This window comes from Jaculus jaculus, chromosome X (genome assembly GCF_020740685.1).
Source record: "Jaculus jaculus isolate mJacJac1 chromosome X, mJacJac1.mat.Y.cur, whole genome shotgun sequence".
NCBI classification, from domain to species: Eukaryota; Metazoa; Chordata; class Mammalia; order Rodentia; family Dipodidae; genus Jaculus; species Jaculus jaculus.
Window position 1 is genome coordinate 103,537,465 of NC_059125.1, and position 13,644 is coordinate 103,551,108.

General features: G+C 40.1%; 2 pseudogenes; both read right to left on the reverse strand.

Annotated features, from left to right (window-relative positions):
• Positions 1 to 302: 302 nt before the first annotated feature.
• On the reverse strand, positions 303 to 1,025 carry LOC101604467 (annotated as a pseudogene).
• A 12,134-nt stretch (positions 1,026 to 13,159) lies between these two features.
• LOC101613245 lies at positions 13,160 to 13,644 on the reverse strand (annotated as a pseudogene).

Here is a 13,644-nt window from a genome sequence, read left to right on the forward strand (position 1 = left end):
TCTCCTTCAATGGCTTCCCAGTGGATTTAGAAGGAAACCCAAACTGTTTCCATGCATGATTAAGCCTTGGAGCATGTGGCCTCTGCTAGCTCATCTACTTGCCTCTTGCCACTTTCCTGCTCATCCAATAAACATCAGCAACACTGGCCTTTTGTAAGTTGAAATTGTTGAGATCATTGATAATTTACATGTACTTAGATCAAACAATACAGAGAGAGTTCTCATACACTTTGCTTAGTTTTTCCCAGTGGTAATTGTGGGAAACTGTATCACTACCAGAATGTTGCCATTGATATAATCCTTCATTTCTCACATCTCTCTGGTTCTGTACTATCACACCCCAGATGATTACTCCGTTTCCATAATTTTGTCATTACCAAACATCCTATAGATGGATTCATGTAATAAGGGGGAATGTATGAGTGGCCTAGTTTTTCCACATTCACCTCCACCTCAGTATTTGGTATGCCTGGTATGTATGCAGTAAAGTCCCATCTTATCCTGCTAACCATCGGTCTTTCTGTGGTGAGGCTGCCATGAAGCCTGGATACTTCAGATTCAATTCATATGCATCCATGACTAGTGTCCCACTGTGGTCAAAAATCTAGCAATGGACTTGGTGAACTCATTTTTCCATTATTATATTGTTCTCCCACTGATGAAGCTTACCTTCAGGGTATTCTTGTCATCAAACCTTTTGGAAGGAAGGACAGCTGCCAAATATGATCAGAATCTATCCCTGTAGGATCTTTCCTGTGGACCACAAGAACAATGCTTTTCTCCTTACATGAGGCATAAATGGTCAGACTACCCATCAGCATAAAATAAGATATGATGCACAAAGTTCAAATCAGCTTGGATTCTAGACAGGGGTGCATACAATCCCAAATCCAAGCCACTCTGGCAAACAAAGAGGAGATGATACAGATTGTGAGGAAACCACCAGTTAGACCAAAATTCTCCACATACTTGTACTTTTCCAGAAGCACCCATTTGACCAAATCATCTAAAGCATTTTTCACAGTTTATCACTTCTTACATCAGTCTTCCCTGGAGTGTGGGTATCCGAAATAGCTGCATAGAAAGATCTCATTCAAGCACGCTTAACAACCGGCCCATGGATACATAGATGGAGCTCTAATGTTAAGTTTTGAGAGCTCTTTTGCTTTTCATGTTTTTTTTAATTTTTATATATTTGTGTGGGGTGGGGTCATGACAGGGTTTTTGTCTGGCAAAGGGAATACTTGCCTGGTTTTATGTGAATGGCTAGGGAATTAAATCCCTCACCAGCAGGCTTTGCAAGCAAATGCCTTTAACCTTTAAGCCACCTTCCTGGCCCAAGAGAGTTCTTTGTCTCACAGAAATGGATACTTGGTTGGATACGTGGTTTGTACATATTTTCTTCCATCCACAGCATGACTTTTCATTTTACTCATATGAGCTTTCACAAGGCACTAGTGTTAAATGTTTGATGAGGTCTAAATTATCCAATTTTCCCTTTATGGACTTTATTTTGGGGGCTAAGTCTAATAACTTTCTACCCAGCCCTAGATCTGAGTGATTTTACACATTGTTTTCTAAAATGTTTATAGGTTTACCGCTTACTTCTGGATCTGTGACCCATCCTGAGGTAGTTTTTGGCAAGGAACCGGAATGATATATGTATATGTTTTGCCATTGGGTGTCCAATTTCTCTGTTAACAGTTGGAATTGTCAACATTCACCAACTAAATTGCTTTTGTATCTTTGTGAAAAGCAGTTGGAGATGTGTGTGTGTGTGTGTGTTGGGGGGTGTTGTTTCTGGGTTCTCTGTTTGGTTCCTTAAGCTCCATTCTGACCCAATTATACATGTATCCATCCCTGCACCAATGCATTGTCTTAATTACTATGATTATATGGTAAACAATTATATACTAAATATTAAAAAAACTACTAAAACACCAAGTAGTGCAAATCTTCCTACTTTGTTTTTGTCAAATGTGTTTTAGTTATTGCAGGACCTCTAACTTTGTGTTTAAGTTTGACTATATCCAAAAATAACCTTAGCTAGGATTTTGACAAGATTCCTTTTATTGAACTTATAGATCAATTAATTAGAGCTGATGTCTTTAATAGGCTGTCTTTCATTTCATAAATTCCATAAAGTCTTTCCATTTATTTAGTTGCAGTTTCTCATATTGACATTTAAAATTTTTCAACATCTGGATCATTTTATTATACTTATGCCTTAGTATTTCATGTTCTTTGCAGTGGTTTTTAAGTAGTGCTGTTTTATTTGTTTATTTTATTCATTGTTAATATACACAAATGTTCATTTTTGGGTGCTGATCCTGGATCCTGGATCTTACAAGGTCACTGAACTCACTTTTCAGTTGTACAGTTTTGTTGTTGCTGCTCCAATGGTTTTGGTGGATTTCATTGTTTCTGAAAATAAAAATAAATTAGTTCTTTTCAAATTTCTATACTTTTTTTAGACACAAACAAAGTTTTATTTCACATGGAACAGTAGAGAGGCCAAGAAGGTACAGTAGCACAGATGCACTGTCACATGCACACTATGACTTCCATATGGCATGAGGGCATGCCTCACAGGTTCATGTGCTGAAATTCAATATCAACTGGGAGGTCATAAGATGGTGAGTGTTTTTACTATTATTAATTATTTCAAGTTGATACCATTGTTAGCCTCCTCCCTGTCCTACCCCCTCCCCCCGGCCCCTCCTTGTTGAGGTGTATGGATCGTGCATTGTGGAGTTAGCCCTCAGTTATGGGTAGGAGAAATGTCTCTGCATATCATGACCCAACGTGTGGCTCTGACATTCTTTCTGCTCCCTCTTCCACAAATTTCCCTGAGCCATGTTGGGTTCATTTTGGGTCTGCTTCACTGATGAGGTCTTGGGAGCTTCTGTGTCTCCAGATATCTGATTTGGTAGGAATTGATTGTTCTCTGTGTCAATTTCCTTCACCCTTATGCTGGTACCAGGTTCACCAGGAAAACGGCACCCTTGCTTATTTTTCTAATTATTCTGAGTTTCAGCTGGGGTCCTTTTGAGTTATGATGGGGTGGTTCTCTCCTTAGGATCTTCATTTATCTGAAAAAGAGAAACAGATTCTCCAATGGAGAGTAGTAAAGTTAGCACCAGATAAATGGGATAACCCTTATTTTTTTAGAGAATTTAATAGGTGTAGGCCCTCCTGTGGCCCATGATTGGTGGTAGCTTGATAGTGGAAAGCAGGCTCATTTTTGGATATGGTTCTGACTTGTTTCCCAGCTTCAGCTATGGGTTCCACTGAGCAGACCAGTTAGCCAAATCAACTTGACTGAAGTGCCTGAAACTTCTAGAATTGTGTTGAATAAGAGTGGTAACAGATGGCATCCTTGCTTCATTCTTGAATGGTTATCTTAGGGACAAAGCATTCTCGTACCATTTAGTGTAATGTTAGCTGTTCATTTTGTAGATACTCTTACCCAAGTGGAGATAATTCTCCATTCCTACCTTGCTGAAAATTGTAATTATGAATTGTTGTTGGATTATATCTGGTTACTTTTCTGTGCAACTGATATGCAAATATAATTTTTAAGTAGCCTGTTGATATAGTAAATTAAATTGGTTTTGGATGTCCATTCTCTGCCTCTTGTATGCTTAGAATATACTGCATTAGTTATAACACTTGTTTTTTTATACATTCTTGAAATTGGTTAACTAATATTTTTGAGGATTTTGTGTATAAGTTCATAAGAAATAATTTTTGTGTAAAAGTTCATAGGAGATTTTGTTCTGCATTTTTCTTTCTTGTACTATCTTTGTCAGGTTTCTGTATCTGGGTGATACAATGACTTGGAACAATTTCCCTGTTCTTTTGTGTTCTTATTTTTATTCATGTGTGCATGTATGTGTATGATGTGTGTGTATGGATGTATGTGTGTCATGGCATGTGTGTGTAGATCAGAGGATAACCTTGAGGTATTGGATCTCCCCTTCAACATTATTTGAAAGACTGTCTACTTATTGTTTTACTTATTGTTTTTGGTAGGGACGGCCCAGAAGCTTCATGAGTCTCCTGAATTTGCCTCCCATTGTCAGAGATATATTGGGATTAGAGACACATACAATACTATGCATCTGGCTTTATGTGGATTCCAGGGATCCAAACTTCAGTTTGTAGAGCCAGAGTTTTTAACCAGTGAGCCATATCTTTTAACATAGCCCATGCTGTTTTGGTTTCTGAAAAGGATCTATATAAAGTTAGCGTTAATTCTTCCTTTAGTTTTTGGTAGAATTCTTCAGCCAATTTACTTATACCTAAATATATTTTTCAGATGATTTAAAATTACAAATATGCCAGGCATGGTGATGTACACCTTTAATCCCAGCACTCAGGAAGTAGAAGTAGGAGGATCACCATGAGTTTGAGGCTACCCTGAGAATACGGGGTGAGTTCCAGGTCAGCCTGAGCTAGAGTGAGACCCTACCTCGAAAAATCAAAACAAACCAAAAATAAATAAATAAATAAAATTACAAATATATTTCATGGGGTAAATATAAGTATATTCAGATCTTTAATTTCATCTAAGTTGAATTTAATAGCTTATGGGTTGGAGGAATTACTCCTTTTCCTCTAGGTTATTAGAGTTTGTTTTAGAGTAAAGTTGTTCAAGCTATACCTATATTATCTATTAATTGACTATGGGATCTGTAGTGATAACCCCTAATTCATTACATTTTTAATGATGACAATTTTATTGGATATTTGCCAATTTCATTGAATTTCTCTGAAGCATACACTGGTTTACTTCATTGATTTTCCTTTATTGTTTTCTATTTTCAACTTAGTGACCATTCTTTACTATCAATTTCCTTATGCTTGCTTTGAGTTACTTTTTATCTTCCTTTTTTAGTACCCTGTACGGATTTATATGGTTGGTTAGAGACATTTCATTTTTCTATCCTCTTTTCTTGAGGTAAGGTCTCACTCTAAACCAGATTGACCTGAAATTCACTATGTAGTTTCAGGCTGGCCTAGAACTCACAGCAATCCTCTTACCTTAGCTCTTATTGCTGGGATTAAAGGCATGTGACACCACACCCAGCCATTTCCTCATTTATTTAAGTATTTTTTGAATTTTGTTTTATTAGCTTTTCATGTGGGTGCTGGGGATCAAACTTAGGTTTGATATTTGCACAACAAACTTTCTTACCCACTGAGCCATCTCCCCAGCCCCATGTCATTAGTTTTTCAAGCTTACTTTTGATGGGGCTTAAAATGACTTTGGGTTTATCCTTCTTGAAGAGTGCCCAGTTATTAAATCTATAAATTTGTGTTTCTCACCACATTTGGGAATTTTTGAAGCACAATACTTTTAGACTTACTCTCGTCTCTTTTCTAATATGATAATATTGTCTCACAAGTGTTTGAAGATCTGCTTGCTTTTTACAGTCTATGTCTCTGTGTTATTTGGATTAGTTAATTTTATTGCTATATTGCTGTCTTCGAGTTCACTGAATCCTAACTTCTGTCATCTGTTCCTATTATTGAGCCCAGCCAGAAGAGTTTTCATTTCTGCCATGCATTTTATAATTCTATCATTCCCATTTGATCCTTTTAATAAGTTTTAGCTATTTACTGCAACATTCTATTTTTCATTTGTTCCAGGAAAGTTTCATTGTCGAAGCATTTTAATGATGACCAATTTAAAATCCATGGGAGCAAATTTTGATATCTGTTCAGTGCTGGTGTTGGCCAATTGTCTCTTCTAATTCAAACTGTGGTTTTCTTAATTCTTGGTCTTGTAGGGGTCATCCAGGTACATCCTTGACATTTTATGTATTACATCAAGACTCTAGATCTCATGTAAATTCTTTTAATTTTTCAAGCAGTTGCCTTGTTTAGGTTTAGCTTACAGACTTCTAACCTACTTTACTGTGATGTGTTTTCAATGGTAGCTTAATTTTCAGAGGCTATGAGATGCTATGTAAATCTTTGCTCATCTGACCTGGCTATTAACTCTCATATTGGTCCCTAATGTCGCCTGAATGGAAGAAAAGGTTTCTCTAGGCTGACAGAAATATACTTTTTGCAGTGACCACTGGGTTGACCCAAAAGACATCACAGTGCTGAGAAGATACAGAGGAGTGTTCAGCACTGAAACCTCTCTATCATACCTTCTAAGACTCAGGGTTCATTGCAGAAGAGGTGGAAAAAAGAAGGTAAGAGCTAAAGGAAGGGTAGGACTGCTTAAAATGCAATCATCCATACAGAAAATGACCTTGATATCCATGACCTTACAGTGCCTAGCACTACCTTCACAATACCTTCATAATAGGAGGAAAAAATGATGACATCAAAATAAAAGAGAGACTGATTGAGAGGGGGAGGGGATATGATAGAGTGTGGATTTGTGAAGGGGAAAGGGGGGCGGGGAGGGAATTATCATGGTTTTTGTCTGTAAATATGGAAGCTTTCAATGAAAAACAAGTTTATTTTTTTTAAAAGAAAGAAAGATGCATTTTGATGGAAAGTGAATATGGTAGTACACACCCCTATCAGTAATTCCAGCTACCTGGTATGTCTGGAAGTGGCAGGATTGTCCCCAGATCACAGAAATATGAACTTCCTAGAACAGGCCACTGACTGCAGCTACATTGCTTTTGCCTGTTTTACCTGCCTAATTCAACATCTCAGCAAAAGAGGAGAGACTTGGGCCTATATGCCTGCTCAATCAGGAATCCTGGCAACAATAAACAGTCAGGAAAGCAGGTAGCAGGCAAATCCTTGTCTGCCCTGTTTCCTCCTTAGATAAAGTAGGAATCCTACTGACAATGGTAACTGAGGCAAATATTTTATCTGAGCAAGAAACAGGCCAGACAGGGACTTGTAATGCCAGGTTGGATGGCCTTTGTCTGTTGGTAGAGAGCTGTAAGATGCAACACTGTTGTGCTCCTTCTGTAGGGCTTCCAAACTAGTTTGCCCTCGCCATTTAGAATTCTCCTTGGCTTTCTCTGGTGCCATGTCTTGGTTTGTAGTTGTCATTCACAGGGAAAAAAATATTCAGTCTTATCAAGACCACATATCTCTCTAGGCACTTTTAATTGCTCTTGTTGCAAGAAAATCGTGTTCTGGCTACAAGGATATTTCATTTAATATTCTCTTTGCCTGGAATGCCCTTGAGATATTTGAATGTTTAGCTCTTACACTTTGTTCAGATAAAGTCTCAGAGAGACTTTCCTTGACTATCTTGTTTAATGTAGCCCCTACCACCATCTCCATGCCACTCAACTTCTTTTTTTTCATGAGGAGTTGAGAATGGAACCCAGAGCCTTTGGTATACTAGGCAAGTACACTACCACTATCTGTATACTTTATTCAGTCACTCCATTTACTTTATCCTATTTTATCTTCTTTAAAAAAAGCTTTTGTTTAACTTTTTTATTTTTTAATTAATTTATTTTTATTGACAACTTCCCTAATTATAGACAATAAACCATGGTAATTCCCTCCCCTGCCCCCACTTTCCCCTTCATAACTTCACTCTCCATCATATCCCCTCCCCCTCTCAATCAGTCTCTCTTTTATTTTGATGTCATCATCTTTTCCTCCTATTATGAGGGTATTGAGAAGGTAGTATTAGAAACAGTGAGGTCATGCATATCCAGGCCATTTTGTGTCTGGAAGAGTACATTGTAAGGAGTCCTATCCTTCCTTTGGTTCTTACATTCTTTCTACCACCTCTTCCTCAATGGACCCTGAGCCTTGGAAGCTGTGATAGAGATATTTCCATGATGAACACTCCCCTGTCAATTCTTCTCAGCACCATGATGCCTTCTGAGTCATCCCAAGGTCACCGCCATCTGAAAAGAGAAGCTTCTCTAAGCAAAAGTGAGAGTAGCATTAATATATGACTATGAAAATTAAGAGAAGTGTTTACCGGGCAGTTTGGTGAGCATAGTACATACATTTAGCCACATAGCAGTAGCTGTTGTCTTCTTTGCAGCATTTAATACATTAAGTAATCACCCTATTTACTAGTTTGTTTATTATCTATCTCTACCATTTCAAAAATAAGCACTGAGAGGTAAGATTCTTATCGAACTTACTATATCTCAAAGTGTAGAACAAAACCTGGGAGAGAAGAGGCATTTTAATACATTCATTAAATGAATGTATGCATCCAACCCTTACTAAACTAATCAAGGTAGCCTGGCAAAAGTCTCAGACACATGCTCATGGCTACTACTAGCAGCTTCATAAACTGACTTGTCTAGAACAAATTTCAGGGGTATGGAGTATGGAGGCAATCTGCTCCAATATAATGAATATTTGGATGAAAATACAGATATGTAACAGATCCATATTTGCTCAGGACTGCTATTCTCTGAAACAGCCTAGACAAAACATCTTCAAGTCCTAACATCTGCACCTGAAGAGAATGTCACAAAGTGTCTTAGTAGCATTCATCATTTGTAGTTACCATCCCAGGATTTAGTACAGGTCTCAATATGTAGTAGGCCTTCAACAAACACTCAGAAAGTTCTCTGAAAGTACCTTCCCTCATCTCCCATCCACAGTATGGTCGGGCACTGCCAGGCACAGGCTGGAGCCTTCAGGAGTGGGGCCTGAGCTTCCAGGCATGGCTAAGGACCCCCAGGCTATAGGAGGCCTCTCCCTCTCCATGCCCAGCACACCTGAACTTAGGCTCTGCTCATATCCCTGTGACCTTTGGCCAATTGCCTAGGAAACTCCTTATCAGCCCTCACACAGCCCATCCCCCTGAGACCCTAGATCACCTGACCCTCCCTGCCATTGCTAGAATGAATGTCGCCATATTCTAATTAGGCATCAGAAAAGAACTTGGTACATCCAATCTTCTTAGAGTCCTGGCCCCTACCCTCAGATGTTTATAAGCCTATTTCACTGACAATAAACTGAGAGAGCTGTTCAACTTTCTCCCAGGAGTGTTTTCCTCTCGTCACGCTCTCACCCACCCCGGTTGCCTGGGTGCCTTTGTGGGGGGGGGAACCGCAGCCAGCCCCCAGAGCAATAATCCAGAAACCCACACAGCACCATCCTAGTCAAAATGTTAACATGGTCTCTTACACTCATTCTGCCCTTCATCCATACCCACCTGTGCTACCTTTCTCATCCAGGCCCAAATTCAAACTTCACCTTCTTGGAAAGGATGACCTGAGACCAGAGATAATGTTTGTGTAGTAATAGTGCCACTTAATTCCAGCTCATTAACATGTTGGGGTTGCATGTTAGCAAATGGTGTGTGACAGCAAAAGTGAACAACTGCTCAGTCCCTTTAATCAAATACTTACCACAAGGACTTCAATTAGCTGAGATGAAAGGACCTTACTATTTCTGACAAGTTCAGGGGACATCTGGGAGAAATCTTTGTGTTGGAGCTCCACATTGGGCTGGCTCAGATTCCTCACAACAGAATCACCTGCCTCATCCTTCTGTCTTTCTTTCCCACAAAGGTGATGCCTGCAGGGAGTATGAAGATTTTTCTGTGTCAGCTTCTGCTTCATGAGCTTTTATTTTTCATTGATCTTAATGCTTATTTTTAAAATTGCTTTTATTTTTATTTATTTATTTGGGAGAGAAAAAGAAAGAGGCAGAGAGACAAAGAGCGAGAGGGAAGGAGGGAGGGAGGGGGTAGGGAGAGAATGGGCGCACCCGGGCCTCCAGCCACTGCAAACAAATTCCAGACACTTGTGGCCCCTTGTGCATCTGGGTTATGTGGGTCCAGGGGGATGGAACCTGGGTCCTTGGCTTTGCAGGCAAGTGCCTTAACCGCCAAGCAATAACTCCATCCTGGTTTTATCCCTTACTAAAATCCATTTCATTCCCAATTTTCCTGCTAGCTGCTTCCCAAAGAAGCCAAAAGGGATTTTAGTGTTTCTAAAATTCCTTCAGGTACTACACTTAAGAGACATGAGATCATTTTCTGGACTTTTTGATGGTGATGTCCACTTCTGGATATCATTACAGAGCACAGAACTTCTTTTCAGGCAGAAGAAGCATATTCACATTTGCTCTCCAGCTCCATGAGCCATGACCACCAGTGTTCTATAAATATCTAATATTGGGTTGATGCATAGAAACCTTTGGTTTTTGTCCAACTTCTGCTACTACTTTCCTCTGGCTTTGGGTACTTTTCCTATCCTTTTGGCAACTTAATTTTCTCACATATAGAATAAGTGGAGTTGGACTAAATGGTCTTGAGGATCCATTACATATCTATATTACAAGCTTCTATTAAAGAATACTTTCTGCTATCTTTAAGATGTAGGATTGGAGAACGTAGCTTAGTTGGTAAAGTATTTACCTAGCATGGACAAAAGCCCTAGATTCCATGCCCAGCACTGCAAAACTTCAAGGATGGTGGCACGTGCATGTATTCTCAGCACTTGGGAGGTAGAGAGAGGAACAGAAGTTCAAGGTCATCCTTGGCTACATGGTGTTGTCGAAGCTAGCCTGGGATTTATGAAACCTTGGAGGAGAAACAGGCATAAAAGTAATGAGAAGTTCAGGCCAGAGGGCAAACCATGATGTGCAGAAAGTAGGGAGACACCAGCCAGTCATGTTCCTGGCAAGGCATCAGCATCAGTTGAAGTAACAAGTCACACATTCCATGAGCAGAGAAGCAGTGAGTAATCAAAATCATCCAAGCAAGTAGCAGAAGCATCCAAGAAAGAAAAGAAATTGGAGAATAGAGGGAGGACAGAAAAGAGAAAGACAAACTTGGAGCCTTGGGAGTCATAGCAGAAGACAGGCTATGAAGTCAGGAAAGCAGGAAGCAAGATAGGGCGGGATTAAGGTGACACCCCCAAGATGGATTGGTCTTAGTAAAAAGGGTTCAAGAGGGCTGGAGAGATGGCTTAGCAGTTAAGTGCTTGCCTGTGAAGCCTAAAGACCCCGGTTCCAGGCTCAATTCCCCAGGACCCACAATAGCCAGATGCACAAGGGGGCGCATGCGTCTGGAGTTCGTTTGCAGTGGCTAGAAGCCCTGGTGCGCCCACTCTCTTCTCTCTCTGTGTCTCTCTCTGCCTCTTTCTCTCTGTCTGTCGCTCTCAAATAAATTTTTTTTTTAAAGTTCAAGAAGCTGGAGAGATGGCTCGGCAGTGAAGGTTGTCTTTAAAGCCTAACGACTCAGATTCAATTCCCCAGTACCCATGTAAAGCCAGAGACACAAAGTGGCACATGCATATGGAGTTTGTTTGCAGCAGCTAGAGGACCTGGCATGCCCAAATTCTCCCTCCCCCTCTCTCTCTACTTGCAAATAAATAACTAAAATATTTTTTAAAAGAAAATAAAAGATTGAGGTACTAGACATAATAACTACTGTACAGAAGCTGGGGAGATTATTCAGTAGTTAAAGGTACTTGCTTACAAAACTTATCATTCAAGAATCAATTCTTGAGCACCCATGTAAAGCCAGACGCAAAAAAAGTGGCAGATGAATTTGGCATCCATTTAGAGTGGCAAGAGTTCATGGTGTACACACACACACACACACACACACACACACACACAAATAAATACATACTATTTTTTAAAAATAATTAAATACAGTTCATAATTAAGTACTGTATATTTCAACATCATTGAGAATAAATTTCTATTATTTTCATCACAAAACATTAAATCACTCAGTAATAAATGTCTTCATTTACTTCATTTCATCTTCCCACATTGTATTACAAGTCATCTGACTATCAGGATTGGGGAGACAACTATCTCTTACTAGGCAATCATTAGAACCTGAGTTCATATCCCTAGAACCACGTAAGATGCTGATTGTGGCAATGTACACCTGTAATCCCAGCACAGGAGAGCGAGAGACAGAAAGATCTCTGGGGCTTGCTGGCTAGCTTGTCTAGCCAAATGGGTGAGCTCTGTCTCCAAAACAATGTACAGAGAGATTCAAGAAAGCTCCAACATTGACCTCTGGCGCTCTCTCACGCATACACACACACGTGCATGTGTACCCACATGCATGCAAACATGCATGCACAAATGTATACCACATATGCATACACATAGCAAAAAAATTGTAACATCACTTTTTACCCTATACATGCAGACAATTATATTTGTTAATATTTTTAAATAGTTTGGGCCTGGGTTTTCAGATCTAGCTTTGTTCACAAGCGAGTTCTTCAGGTTTTCTGAGCCTCATTTATTTACCCCCTTGCAAAGAAGAGATAATAATTGCACTTGTTCTCAGGCCTAGTGTAAGATCCTCCGTGGAAAGTATTGGGCTGTGTACCTGGCACATAGTAAGTGAGCTAGCATTCTTTTACCTTGTCTGCCTCTGAACTTGAATAATGAAAGCCACTTCTCAGCAGCTCCCTAATTTGTGACAATGAAAACAGAAGCTTTCATAGTTGTTTATGTGCTACAAATTCTCATTCCAGGGAAAGTGCTCATTAATATTCTTACCACTGCTTCTTACTGACATCACCATGGGTTGTGATTTATCTAATGTGAACAATTTAATGTAATTTCTGTAAGCATACACATAGCCAGCTTTCAATTACTCACTCTAATGGAGAATATCAGAGTCATGGGTAATCCAAAACTGTTCCAGACCTAGAGTCATCTGTTTGGCTTAGAATTGGATTGAATAGCCTTCTCTTGCAGCACAATTACCTTTTGGATTCATTTATGCTTTGGCTAATAATAAAATAAGTTTACATTTTCTAACCATGCTAGCTAGCAGCAAGTGAAGCTACATAGAAATATTCTCGGAGAAAGGAGGACTATGATCATGGTGTCGAACTTATTGCAAAGAAAATGGGTTTACAATTTTTTTTCTTTATATAAACAGTTTATTTACTCTAAACACAGACAAAACACCACAGGAATACAAAGGAAGCGGTGCAGAATGGAGCCGCTGGCTGGCTCTGGATCTGAGGTTCATAAGCAAGAGCCGAGGGGGAGGAAGACCAGGGCGAGGAGGAAGGACTGTGGTTCTGTCACAGCCAGCTGGAGGCCAGAGAGCTCTCAACAGTGTGAAGCATGCCTGTGGCGCCTGCCCAGCCCTCCCGGCAACTAGTAACCATACAGAGCAACTTATATCTGCGAAAGGTTGTAAACAAGTTCTTGCCAGGCCAGTCCCTGCCTTGTCATGGAGCCTCGGGGCTGCTGCTCATGAGGGGGCCAACTTCTTCGCTTGTGCTCGAACCCTTTTTTCATATGCCACTCTGTTTTGGCAGTAGATTGTGTAGGCCTCTGCCTGAGCTGGGTCTTGGATCTTTGGTTCATTTAGAAGTTCCTGTATTCCCAATAAGATCTGCTTGATTGTGATGGCTGGCCTCCAGTCCTGGTCTTCCTGCAGGATGGACAGGCACACTGTGCCCGAAGGGTACATGTTTGGGTTAAGTAGTGGCGGCTCAAATTGACATTTCTGTGGTGAGGACGGATAGTCGTCTTTGAAAAGCCTTCGCAGCTTGAGCAAGCCTCCTTCCCATGGAGTCCCTTCTTTCCTGGGATGGCACACTCACAGGTCATCAGGTTCATGGTACCGTCAGGATTCTTTGCTGGGACAGCCAGAAATCCAAAGGGATGGTCTTTCCTCCAAGCTTTCCTCTCCTGGGCCAGTCTGCTGAGGGCAATCCCCGACATATTCAAAGT